This window comes from Grus americana, chromosome 1, assembly GCF_028858705.1.
Source record: "Grus americana isolate bGruAme1 chromosome 1, bGruAme1.mat, whole genome shotgun sequence".
NCBI classification, from domain to species: domain Eukaryota; kingdom Metazoa; phylum Chordata; class Aves; order Gruiformes; family Gruidae; genus Grus; species Grus americana.
The window spans coordinates 109,267,106-109,281,358 of record NC_072852.1 but is presented as its reverse complement, the minus strand read 5'-3'; the positions used below and the strand labels follow the sequence as shown (position 1 = coordinate 109,281,358).

Here is a 14,253-nt window from a genome sequence, read left to right as displayed (position 1 = left end):
TATGGTTGTAATCTGTTTTATTGTATTACATATTGTGACACTCCAGGAATGTTTAACATTCAGCTCTTCTATGCCACATGCTAGAAGTCTAACTAAAGAAAAATATGTGAATGAATGAAAAGTATGCGAGGCTGTCGTTATCGGCAGCTTTGTTTACTACAACGAACTAAGTAGCCCCTGCTAATGAGACAAATTTATTGTATGTGCCAATGGCAATGTAAGGAGATAGATAGCCAAATTCTCTGTATTATATTCAGCTACTCACATCTGTGTCAGTAGTTGCTGCGTATCTACAGAGATAAAATTCTAATTAACATTTTAAGGGGTTTTGGTGTAGCTTTTAAATGTGAAATATACTTGAACATGAATGTGTTTGCCTCTTTAAATGAAAATGTGGGGTTTTTTCCTAGTTTTTAATCTGCTGCACCGGTCCTATGGGAGGGGGGGAGGTATGTGAGGGAAGGGGTAAAAATATGAAAATCTTAGATGTGCTGCTGTGATAAACAGAAGAAGAACAAAGCTGAGGAAAAGTCTTTACAGGATTTGAGCATTCAGCTCTCCGTCCCTTCCCTCCCCCCAATATGTAAACATGCACCCATATTTTCATGAGAAAGCTAGTGCTTTTCATTTCCTTAACTCAGCTGCAGACTTTACACAGTTGATTCTCTGGTTTTATAGACACCTAGCTGATGTCAGTTGTGTGTTTGATGGGAAGTATGAAGCAGTCCATTAATAAAATTCAGGCTGTTTAACAGGGAGCTGTGCTTAGTGCTTCGTTCTTGGCATCACTGAAGTTGTGTTGGTGATTATTTGGATGTTTGCTTGTGGTCACTCCAAAACATCTGAAGTATCTGCTCTTGTCATGCAGACATTCTCGACTAATTAAGTTTAGGACAGGTGGCAGACTCCTTCTGGGCATTTAAATCTGCATGTAAACCTAATCTAATAACTTGATGAGAAAATGAAAATCCATCTTTCCTGGTGTGTTATCACCATGCACAAGCCACAGAGGTATCTGTGAAATCCTCTCTACTCTTTGTCCTGGCAGGTGACAAGTAAATGAGTTGCTTTAAGGAAATGAGGGACTTGGAAAACGCTGTATGCTGAGGAGCAGTCAGGCACTATAATAGTTACTTCTGTCATATGGCCTTGCCGACTTAAGATTAACACTTTATAGATGTGCAGTATATTTATATGAGCGTACCCTTGAGCTTACATTTTACACCTTGCAAAGAGTGTGAATGCAGCCTTACGCATGCAAGTCGTTGATCTTCGAGATCCTTTGACAGCTAAGAAAATTTTGAAGAACCCTTGATAGGGAGGCTCTGTGATGTGATTGTTTGTACTCAAATAATGATGACTTTGATTACAACTAATTAGTCAAAACTTACTTATTCAAAGCAAATATTTTGTGAGCAAGCTATTCTTCCCCCTGGATTTTTTTTTTTGAAATATAAACACATGTTGTAATGATAACAAAAGTCGGTAAAAACAGTTGCACAATTTACACAGCAGATCGCAAGATCAAGGCGCTTGGCCATGCTTAATAAGATTTTGAAAGTTAATTGCAGTAAGACTGCAGAAATGGTTAAAACTTATCTTAAATTCTGTATTGACTTTTTGTAGATTTTAACCAGTTAGTGGCAGGTGTTTGAGTTCTCAAGGTGTTAGATAAACACAGGGCAATACTGCATTTCAATGCAATTAACTTTTATTCATAAATAATTCAACCTATGACTTTAAATAAATGATTAGAGGAAAAGAAAATGACGTGATTAAATCCAAGTCCTTGAAAACGTTTTACTAGTCAAGATTGCTGTAACTGCTCTGAGACTTCTTAAAATTCCTCTTTTAAGTAGAGCCAGTTCTGGGAGTTGTACGAGTTTTGTTGTGGTTTGGTTTTGTCAATTATTAGCATATCAATAGAGATATGAGGCAGATTCTTTAAATCACAGTTAAAAGACCACTGATGAGTGTGTGGTTTTGATATCTCAGTTTTCCTAGTGCCATGGAATATGTCAGCTTAGGTGGCATGTGATTTTCCTGGTTTTCTTTTTTTTAAATGGAAAGTAGAAGGATGTTTGCAGAATTTAAACTTACTGCCAGCTTTACTGAATGAGCATGCCTGATAACACTAAAATCTTGATGAGAAATCTGGAATACAACTTGGCCTGGAGTGCACTGATATATTTGGGGGAGGGGGGGGAAGCAAGGGGCACCAAACATAAAACCAGCCAAATAAAATTAATCAGACATGCGAAACCCTTCTTACTTTACATTGGAGTCATGCAGTTGATTCCAGCATTGGTTAACTGTGTAACACCACCGCCTCTCCACTGGAAATATTTAATCAAGTTTTAAGTAATAGCTGGCGCTTGAGCATATCACCAATTTGGGCAGATTTTAGAGACGAATTCCAGTTTAGGTATGTTTTTGAAAGGTGCCCTGCTTGAGATTGTGAAATGTTCCACATCTCCACCCCCTGTCCATCTGTTATCATGCTTTACCATAGTAAAGAGGAAGTTGAGGTGTTGCATAACTTCTCTAAGTAAATAGATTTTCTGTGCAGATACTGAAGGCAGCCTTAACTCAACCAGTGCTGTAGCTACCAGATTCTTGCTAATGCTCAAGGCAGTTGTGTAATTAATGGCCTTGTGTACTGAACTGAGACTGCTGCAAAACCTCTGGAGGGAATTATTTTGTCTATTGTGTTGGTTAACTTTCCCTGAAAATTAAAAATGTTGCTGATACTCCATTGGGGTGATGGGGGAGGATTTTACAAGGCCTGATGAAAGAAGCTCTGGCATCTTTTTCCTGACTGCTGGACAAAGCATCTGCAGCAGCAGAATCGGATTGAATGATTGAAATGGAGCTGTTAATAAAAACGTGATCCGTCTTACTTGAGGGGGTGAACGTGGTAAGATAAGAAAGTGGAAAGCTGCACTTACAGGTTTTTATGTGCTTTTAAGATGTTCTCGTTGTAAAATCATAGAAAGAATTGGGACCTGGTTTTGGCACTAGCACAATTGCCTATTGCAATCATGGTAAATGATCTAGAGTAGACAAGAATATTAATCTTCCTTGTCTAATCTATTCTCCTGAAGCCATCTGAAAAACCTGGGGCTTGTTAAAAGTTCCAAACAGCATTTTTCTTTGGATCTTTGCTTCTGCAACATCAACCATAGGTGGCACTGACTATTAAGCAGTTAGAAGGTTTGGGATACTTCCCTTCCTCCCAAACGTACATATTTTGTAAAGCCAATGGCAGCCACTTGATCTATTTTCTCTTGCTTTGGCAAAGAGTACGTGTGGCAGGTATCTGCAAGTCCTACAAATGAGTAAGTATAGGAATAAGTTTAGTGAGTTTGGTCAATTTGGAAACTTCTTAAGCTGGAATTTGAGTTTGTGAGAACTCATAATGAAAAATGCTAACATTGATTATTAAGGGATTAATATTCTTCCTATGCTTTTGGGCTCTGTTTAAATGGGAGGCAAATTCGCTTCTGCAGGCTTAGTTCTAGTTACTGGTGCGACTTACAGAGGATGCTCAGTGAGGCTTGGTGTAAATCAGGGTTCCAGAGCCTGGGCACCACGGAGCAGTTCAGCACACGCAAAAAAAGCGGCCTGTCTTGATTCACTTGCTACTGCAGCTTCAACCACCTTTGCTTCACAGCTCTGCTTCTAGCATGGACTGCTGGAGTTTTGCTTATACGCTGGTGTATGTGTGGATGAACGCACACCCTCTTTGCTAGTCCATCCAAGCAATCCAATGCTGCAAACGTATTGCAGCTGAATTAGACTGGTAACAAGCAGGTTTTGGCAGCTTTCTAAAACAAGGAAATAAAAATGGACCTGTTTGGGAAGGAAGTGGTTAGATTTGTGTTTACACGTTGATACATACTTCACTGTGAAAGATCGTTGCTCCAGGATAAAAAGGACTTTATTGTTCTTGGTTAGGAAAGAGATTGAAAATAGGCAGTGGATCAGAAGAGCCACTGCTGTAAAACTCTATCTGCTGCTGCTATGCAGCAGTCCTTCCAGTTCCAATCAACTAAATAGTGCTTGCCCAGCTCGTTTGGACTGTTTCAGCATGTCAGATCTCTGAGAAATAGGAAAAGTTGGTGGAATTATGTTTTTGATCCTAATGCCATTATTGATCTTTTCAGTTCAGTACTGACACAGGTTTTTTTTCTTGGAGAGAACGTTGTTTCAGCAGGTAGAGTGGAAAACCTATATTGACTGTACTGACGCACATCTCCCCCTAAGTGTGATGGCAGCGCTGGTAATTTTTCTTATTTTGGAAGATAAATGGATTTACTGTGGTGTGCAAGTCCTATTCATTTAGTCATCCTCATTGTGTCCTCAAGTTTACTGTACTCAATTTTTGTTTTGTTTCATCAGTGGGAGGAAAAACCAACCCCACAAACCACCCACAGACTGCAGAGACTGAATATCTTGTAATTAAAGGGCCAAACTGTGATTTAGAAAATCAGCCTTCCTTTGCTATGGATATGGACTTCATGTGACTGTGGGCAAGTTGCTTCGTGTTCCCCAGTGCTCGCTGTTCCTCATGTGTAAAGTGGGGATACTCCAAAGGACTGCTGTGATATGTTCATTGATGTTTGTAAAGTGTGCTGCTTTGTTCAAAGACGGAGTAACTTTTTTTCTTGCAATTTTGACACTGCCCAGTAGCCTCCAGCGTGGTTTAGACCCGCACAGTGCACATGATGAGAGGACCTGGTGAACGACGGAGGAGTGAAATTACTATGATCAGTCTGTAAAGAGCAGCAGCCATCTAACATCAGATATTTAGATGTCAGATTGAAATAGGTCTTTGGTAACTGAAATGCCTCTTACTTGTCATTAGTTTGTTTGTGGGTGGGTTTTTTTATGACCTCACATTATGTATAAGTAATACGGAATTGAATTCTGTAGTTCATTCAAGTCCGAAATAGTTTGGGATTTTCTTTTCCAGATTCATGTAGTGGATGGATAGTCTATGAAAATCCCTTCTATATTTAGGAATGTTGCCTACTGTCTGCTGCTTGGTGGTGGAGTACATAAAGGTTTTTTTTTAATTATGGAGTTTTTATATGAGGGTTGTATGTTGCATCAAAGAAAAATAGGATGCTTAGTCAACTTCAGACACCTTCTTCTGAGCTCTTCTACCTGTGACTATCATTTTAACAAAGAAAATAATTTCATGGAAGGATAGTTCAGATGCATGTTTTATGTAATTTGCAAGTGTGGACTCATGCACATAGTTACAGCTGCCAGAGCACTGTCAATGGAGGAAAAAGTCTCTTACCAACAGTTACCTGCTCCTAAGAGCTTTTCTTCTGTTCTCCACGATTTATGAGGTCACTATGTCAAAGGTTTTTGTAGCATTCAGCTAGTCGTGATGGAGTGCAAACCAATTTGAAATGAAAAATGACTGGATGAGCTTTACTATGCAAAAATTAAACTCATAATCAAATTTGCCAATCGAACAAAGAGAAATGTTTAACGAGAGGTTTTAGTGGCAGTACCTAGGACAGCAAAGATTTTGCTTATGTATCCCTATTGAATCGTCTGGGTGTTTTGGATGTACATCAGGAAAACTGTCAAAAATACTATTACCTTTCTTGTGATGGATATCTGTGAGGAACATGGATCATGCTTCCTCTTGGAAAATATCCATTTGCTTTGAAGTAAGGTAATAAAAGATGAATACAAGAATTCATGGAAGACTCGAGAAAGATACTTTCAGTAATATGTTGTATTCAGACGTATTAGCAAAAAGGAGGCCGTTGTTGTTCCATGTTCTTTAGAGTCATTCATGTCTTATCAGGCAGCTGACAAAAATAATTTACATTCAGCGCACACTTTGCTTCTCATACGTAGAAGTGAATTACAAGAACAGTTTAGTCTATTAATTTTCGTTTTGGAATCACCCTCACCCTCCCCAGTATAAGTAGAGCTTTTGGTCTGAATAGTGATGGATAGGGAGTAACTTACTGATTTTTATTTTTTTTTTCCTCCTTCCCTCCCTCCTGCCCCTTTCTCAACAACAGATTATAGAGTCAAGATAGTTTAGATCTTCCAGTCCTCCCTCTTGTTCCATTGGTCAAGATCACAATAAAAATAAGGTAACCTGAGAAGATTTTGACTTCCCATCCACACGCATTATTTATTGCACTTCAGTGGAAATACTTCCTGCAGTGGTGGAGAAATACAGCTGATGTTTTAGGAACCATGCTACCTAGAATTTTACCTCTGGCTTTATATTTTAGTGAAGCAGGTTGCTTGTACCCTTTTACAGTGTGCAGTATCCTACATCATCTTGTTTCTGCTCCTCTTTTTCTTACTCTTAAGACCTTGTGGTTGCGAGACAGTGTCCCAGGCAGCTTGGATAGCCTCACTTATTTCCTTCTACCTACTTTTTCTCTACAACCCTTCCTTTCTGCTTAGTTATCCCTGTATCTTGTCTTAGTTTGTAAGCACTTTGGGGCTGTAGTCTGAATTTACAGGAATATAAAATGTTTTACAATAGTAATTATGCCATGCAAATTCCCAGCAAATGTCAAGCACAGACAAACTTACTTTCATAAACCTGGCAGAATATAAAGAAGGCAAGTGGAATTTGCATCCCAGTAGGTTATTCTTGGTAAGCCAAACTGTTCACCTTCAGAAGTGCTACAAGCAAGCTCTAGTTTACATGATTTAGTAGGGAGATACCAAAGTCCCTTTGGTAGGAAGAGTTAAGTTTTATTTGCAATAAAACTGAAATCAGAGGTAGACGCAGTAAATCAAATCTCTCTGATTTGAGGAGTAGGAGGAAAAATTATGTTCAAAAAAAGTGGAGAACTTGCAGAATTAAGTCTGCTGTTTAGGCTCAGAAGGCTATTTCATTAAGGCAGCTGAGAAACAGAAAGCATCCTTTGTTCTGGGTTCTGGGTTTATATTTAACCAGTCTCTGGGACAGGTACTTTCTCTGCCTTCACCTTCCTCCTCAAAAATTTCCTTGTTCATGTCGTCTTTGGCACCATTTGCTGTCATGATTAAAAATAAATAAATAAACGTCGTTGTTTTGAAAGTAAGTTTTCCTAGGAACAGTATTTCTTTTCCTTCTCCGGTCTTTCTTCTGTCTTTGCCCTCTGAAGTGCAGACAGATTGCATCGAGGTAGGGGTATTGTCACTGTACCAGCCAGGGAAGGCAAAGAGCTTTCACTAGATTTTTTTAATAGCAGCAGCTCAAGAGAAAGGGAGCCCTTTCATGTTATGTTTTAACCCTTATGCATTGTATTTTAGCCCTTCTGTACCCTTTTGTCCTTACCATTAACCTTTGTGTTCTGTTGATCTTTTAGTGTGCGCCACTCTTTCCTTCCCCTCCAATCATACATAGTAAAAGAAAGGTATCAGGTGAAAACAGCAACATGTGGTGTTGTACTGCAAAAACAATAAATGCATTTTTTCTTTTGTAAGAGGAAGGGAAAACATACTTGTTCTGGAGGCCAGTGTTACTCTAGGGCTTCATTTAATTGTTTTCCAGCTGAACTCATATTATGTATGTACTCAGCATCTCACAGGTGCCAATATATTTATTTTAAACTTCATATAGATGATGATGACGGAAAGGGAACAAACAGTATGGTATGAACCTGTGAGGACAGGCAAGCAACATATATCATTTGTATTTTGATCCATGGTTTTGCAGGAGGTATTTTGGTGGATTCGGATTAATTTTTGCTATGGTGATTTGCTGTTGGAGGAGAGGAAGAAATAGCCTCCAGAGTGTGGATGATCTTCGCCTGGGGAGCAATGCAGAAATGTAATGGAATTTCCTGTGTGAGAGGTGCTTGAGTATTACAGTAAAAACGAGTGTTTGTGGAAACAGAAGGGTAAGGAAGAAGGACACAATAAGTGGTTAGGCTATGTGGGTAGAAATGAAAGAGTTATTAATGTCTGTGGAACTCAGATGGGAAATTTTAAACTTAATCTAGAGCAAGAGAAAAACAATTGAAAACTTGAAGTAAGGGGTTATATGCTCAGAGTGTCTTGAGGGGAAGGATTACATTAACAGCTGTGTTTCGTGCAGTGTGGAAGGGTTGTTGGATGCCGGTAACATTACAGAAGTGTGGGCTGTAGAAGTAGGGAGCTGAGAAAAGACTAAATAAGAGTAACTTAAGGATAATAGTGGGAGCAGACGACTAAGGTTTTAGAAAAGCACAATGCAGTGTCAAGGGCGTGTTGCATGGTGGTGTTTTTGTTAAGTCATCATGGGTAAATGGATAGCGGGAGCGTCAGAATAAAGATAATCTCCTGATGACAACTTTTTTTTGACTAAGTGGGTAGTATTAACAGGGCAAGGAGACCTGTCCACTCTCTCCTGGCACGTTACACTTACCAGCTTGCTCAGCTCAGTGTTGCTGGTCAAGGTCTTATACTGTCACAAACTGACCACACGTATAGCCAACTTCAGGGGAAGACTTTGGTTTAGTCTGCTGATACCTTGTGAAGAAGTGAGACAAGCTCCTGTTCGTGACCTAATACTGAATTAACAGAATGACTTTCCTGTTACAGTACAAATAAAATTGTTTTCCACTATAAGTTTCTGCATCCTGATTATAATGTATTTATTTTTGGCAGGGTGGAGTGAAAAGCAGATTCACAAAGATCCAGCATTGATGCTTGAAAGGTATGAGTTTCTGCCCCTGAACTTGGGAAGAAGTTTATTAACCTGTTTTTTTTTTCCCACCCTGGGCCTTTATCTAATTCACACTAGCTTTGGTCCTTATCTCTCTTAAGAATTCTGAGTCAGAGGCTGCTTTATTTCACATCCCCAGATAGTCTTTGATGTCTCTCTCCTGAGATTGCTAACTAGGGTGCCAAGCTAACAATCTGCTAAAAGATTCCTGAGAAGCTGGAGACATGATCACCTGCCCACCAGAACTTCTGTCCTTTTCTCAACAAAGGGATTTTAAATTGTATGCTTTTAGAGCATAAAGTCTCTTTGAAAAGAGTGGGGTTTGGGTTTATTTCTTTTTTTTCCTCTGGTCTTCCTTTGTTGCCCTGTTTGGCTTGCACCTCCCTGTCCAGTATGATTCACTTCTGCATTAATTTGGCATTTGTGAGTCATTTCATAAGATTGTGCAGGTACATATGAGCCAGAACTGCTGTCGAATGAAATCACATTAACGGAGTCCTCAGTGAAGTTCTTTTGGTGTCATTCACTGGTGAAATTCAGCAACAGTTGAATGTAAACCTTCTTTAGCTTTATGACAGGGTTCTTATAAAGACTCTAAAAAAGAGAAGAAACAAACAAAAAGCTACAGTTTAGTAAGAATACAGGCAGTCAATGAAACATCTTCAGGTCATTGAGAATGTCTTACTATGTATTGATGCAGAAAACGCTGGAGTTACTTATTGATGGTATATTGAGCTGGGAAATGACTCTTCCAGATACATCAAGGAAAGATGGCTTTATATAACACAAAGGACATGGGTTGTGACCTGTCAGCCATGCTCAGATCTCTACCATGGCAGATTAAGCTGGAAATAATGCCTAGCCTGATCAGCTGAGTCAATAGAGTTGTGGTAATGGATAATAACTATTAGATAATGACTATATACTATGTGATACATAATTTAAGCTTCTTTGGTGTTTTATGTGTTCCTTTGCTAGATTCATGACTTTTAGGTCTTTTGTTTTATGACAATTTCCCTCTCTCTCCATACTTTATCAGTAGACAGATTAAAACTGTAATTAAAACTTTGAGATATTTCTGTGGGTCCCGTCCCCGTCCCGCCCCCCCCCCCCCCCCCGAGACAAGCTTTGCAGAGGGAAATTCACCCCCTACCTCCCACAGCCTTTCATTGTTACCACCAGCCAGTTTTGTTAGATGATGAATCATGTGGGAAAACAGATCACCTGGTATGGTTGGTGTTTGTTGAACAACATGTGGAATAGGAAAGTTGGAATAACTGATGTTGCACATCTTGTTTGGAAAAAGGAAATCCTATGCTGTGTCTGGAATAATAGAAGAATATTCAAATTTTGCATGCGAACCAGTTTGGTTTTAATAGTCACGATGCTTAAACTGGTGCGGTATTACTGTTTTTCAGTATGGTAGATGTCCATCTATCATGTGCCTAATTCTGCAACCTCAATACATGTTGCATCATTTAGATGCCTCTCTTACACAAATCTGTTTGTGTGCATAATCTTGCCATTATTTTGTTCTATCAAAGTCCATAGATCTACTTATGTTAGTAAAAATAATTAAAAAGAAAATACAAAGTTTAAGAAGTTACTATTAAACTATTAATCAAAATGATATTTTAACATTTTTTAAAACTTATTGATTTGACATTTCACACATGTAAATATAACCACAGACAATAGTCTTTCTTTTCTTTTTTTTTAAATAAATAAAATAGTACCTTTACAGATTGGGTATTGGCAGCCATCCAGTGCTTCAAGATAATCTATTGTTGTAGACTACTTGACTACTGAATTGATCAGAAGTACTCTCTTCTTTGTGCTAGCTGTCATATTCATTTTTGTTGCTATATTGGCTAGTCATTTATTGCAGTTTGCTATTACCCCCTTTTCAAAGACAGCACACTTGAAATGGTTTCCGTTAGGCTGTCTGTGTGGAAAGCTTTAGCTCTGCCTGTTAGAGCTCCCCAAGGAGGAATGGCATAGAACTGAGTTTTGGACATTTTCTCCATGGTGTCACAGTAAGAAAGAGACCAAAACTCCCACTGCCCGCTGACAGCGGCCTGCCACATCCCCACCTCTTGGATCCAAAATTCAAAAGTAGCAGAACCCCCCTGCTCCTGCAGGTTATGTATGTAAAGAGTGTGAAGTTGTATTTAACAGGGAAAAAAAATGGCTAACCCAAAAACCAACCCTGCTGCTGACTTGTTTTATTAAAGGTTTGGTTATGATGGTTAAAGTTTTAGGGTTTATTTATAGCGTAAGCATGAGAGAAGACCCAATGTGATAGTGAGTCAACAGTTACTCACTGTAATATAGCTCAATTAAAGTAAAAGCTTTTTCATGCATTAAAGTTTTCATGTATTAGTCAGTAAACTTAAATAATCTATATGACTTGAAATATACTTGCTTTAGAGTTTCAAGTGTTGGGCAGCTATACTGCTAATAAACTAATGTGTTTCCTAGAATGTTTTTGTTTGTGAAATGTCTTATATACACATTTTCATGTGAGTTTGGTAAGTTGCTGATTTGTTTGCAGCTGTTGAATGAACCCCTATTGTTTTTTTTTAATCTCGACCCATAATCATTCCCTGACTTATGTATTTTCCTTCCTAACACTTCAGCGCAGTGAGAAGCTTTCGCAGTTTTTCACAAAGTGGGAAGGATAGAAATTCCACTTCCCCCCCCGCCCCCCGCAAACCTCCTCTTTTCTCCCATTTTGCTGAAAGGGTTTAGAAAAGGAGGAACTAAAGAAGAGCAGAATTGTATTGCCCCGAGGTCTACAACTTTAACTCGATTTGTAAAGCAGTGACTGTTTTAAGATCTGGTGAATCACTGTCTGGGCTAAAGACACCTATACAGTTGCGCTGAGAAGCTCACGTCCCAGGCTTCAGGAGTGATTTGTATCTGGCTGTAGTAGCTCAGGCAATACTGTAGCTTAAAAGGGTGACAGTCTAATTTTTGTGAAGGATGTTTTCAAGAAGGAGGCATCTTTTTAAAATTGCCCTGTTTTTTGTCTTTTTCACTTAAGGCCTCTTCATTAGTAGCTGAGCCAACCCAGTCACACACATAGAGTGCTGCAAACGTAATACCTCTACAAAAATTAAATGGAGAAAAATCAGTATACAAATGGTGAAACACAGGCAAAACAAGGTGCAGGAGGGTGTGTGATGGCATGAAGGTTTTACTAGCAATGTCTGGGATGCCCATATGCAAGTGAGCTACACAGGTCACCCCAAATGGGTTCCAGTAAAAGCTTTATACCAACACGAACGGTCCTATTTATAGACCTAGCTCTCAGTCTAAATATAAACTGCTCCCAGTCATGTCTAGACTAACATCAGAGCTGTGCTGATGTTGAAAGTGGGCTTCAGGAGTAAGAGTACAAGCCACACTGTCCTTTAAATTACTGCTTATAATAACGAGCGCCTGAACTTTGTGGCAGCAGTACACCTTTGAATGTCATATGACGTTGTGTCGCCCAAGACACCTCTTCCTCCTCTTGCTTAAGTGTCAGAAGGTACGTCTGGTGGACGTGACCTGTAAGCTAAATACTCTTCAGCATGCATTTTAAGCTTAGAGAATGTATTGGTGGGTGGGTGGGTGGATGGGTAAATTACTTTCATTGCTAACTATTTTCAGCAGCTGAGTTTTAATGAGTCTTTCAACTGTTGCTACTGTATTTAATCTGCCGACTTACTCAGCGTTCAGCATTAAAGCAGCTTTCTAGGAGGTAAATGTTGTCCTGATTACAGAAGAGGTTGGTTTGATTGTGTTTTGCACAGACCTTGTGTTAAGAGTTCTTTTTTTTTTTTAATTGAGAAATATATGTTGTGCACACAGATAATTAGGATAGATAAGTGAGTGTTGTGCTTGGAAGCGCACATCCAAATACACAATTGCTATATTAAGATAAGTAACTCGGACTGCATGAAGTTATAAACAGAGGTCCTGATTCTCTAGCAGTGGTCCCACTGTCATGTCCTATATTTGTGAGTGGGTTTTCCTTTTGGATTTGTAATTTAATATGTACCAGCTGAATAGCTGATACTCATAGCTGAATAGAATGAAAAGGTTGGCAAAAAGCAGTCTTCCACTTCCTTTTCATTTAACATAAGAGTTCTTCATTAGTTTACTTGATATGCTGCCTAACATCTCCTGTTAAAATAAATAAGCAGAGGGTAGCTGCTCTTAAAGGTAGGGAATGCTTAAAACATGTAATGTACCAATGAGAAGAAAATGTAGTGGTATTTCTGGTAAGTGTACTAAAAAAAATATATCCAGGAGCTTTGATCAAATGCCAGCTCTTACATCAGTCCTCTTTGTAATCTTTCTTGCTGATCTGTGACCTTGACCTTGTGTTTGTGTTTGTATGTCAAATCTATTTTAAGGATGGACAAACTAAGTTCAGTTTAATAGGATTTATACTTCAGCTTCACAGGATGCCTCAGTAAAATATAAAAATTAAAGTATTTGAATCAATTATTCTATTTCCAGTTGTCTTCTCAGATTTCAGAGGACTTCAAAAGAATACATTGACAATTTTTTTTAGCAATTTTTTTTTAAAGTTCTGTTTAGGAGATGCTTCTTAAAAAGGCATTTTTATCTCACCCATGAACTCTTTTGAATTCAGCACAGGCATCCTGCCTGGAGTTGGGGTTTCCTCTTGGAGAATCTCACGGGTGGCAACGCTCCTCTCACTTTCATTTGGCGTAAGTGCAGTTCAGCGCTGGAAGGAGGAGTCCCTGCTCTTTGTCCTTCCTCATGCCACTCTAGTAGTCAGAGTTCCCACGTGCAGAACTGTGAAACAACCACTCGGCAGTACCTTTGGGGTTTGTTTTGATGGTGGTGAGGTCCTCAGTCTGACTCGCCTTGGAGCTTTCTGTAGGAATCCGTGTGCCAATGCAGGGAAGGCGTCAGGAGCAAGCGGCTGCAGATTCATAGACCAAAGCGAGGCTGCAATACACATTTTGGCAGCAGCTTCACACTTAAATCAGACAAAAATTCTTGTGGAACCATGTTTTTGTATACATTTAAATGCACAGCTTCTGAACTAGTTTATTGTATTTATTACTAGCGTTGTTCTTCATGGTGACTGAGAAGGCCTTTTTTTCTCAAGATGGAGATGGAGCTCACTAGCAGCCAGTTAGACTCTGATGCGCTGGTGCTGCTTGTGTTCAGCGGGGCTTTTGAGCACAGGCTTAATTTTAGACATATGCTAACATGGCAGTGAAATCGTTCGGTGTAACTGACACTTTGGGCATATGGCTTTATAAAGGCTTAGTGAGGTTGTTGGTTTGACAGGCACTGTGAAAGATGGTCCCAAATTAGCTAATACTTACGTGCAACTATGGAGTAATAGATTTATTTTTAATAGGTCTTTTATTTTTGGGGTAATGTTGTTATATGTAGAAAATCATACGCTTTCTTCAGAAATCAATCACACATCTGTATTGTTTTGTTTTATACAGTTTTTAAATGGGTATGAGCACCTGTTTCAACTTTCTTGACATTAATGGAACAAGCAGTAACAATAAATAGTCTCTTCTTGC

The 14,253-nt window shown here is 39.0% G+C and overlaps 1 protein-coding gene across 7 annotated transcripts in view; it reads left to right on the top strand.

Moving 5' to 3' along the window:
* The window catches only part of NRIP1 (nuclear receptor interacting protein 1), a 101,615-nt gene that overhangs the window by 68,582 nt on the left and 18,780 nt on the right, over positions 1 to 14,253 (top strand). For 6 of the 7 annotated variants that reach the window (XM_054835153.1, XM_054835106.1, XM_054835123.1 and 3 more), the window contains exon 3: positions 8,629 to 8,677. The exons of the other annotated variant lie outside the window; for it this stretch is intronic. The gene's annotated coding sequence lies outside the window, so the exon portion shown is untranslated. The remainder of the gene's footprint in view (positions 1 to 8,628; positions 8,678 to 14,253) is intronic. 7 annotated transcript variants of the gene reach the window in all.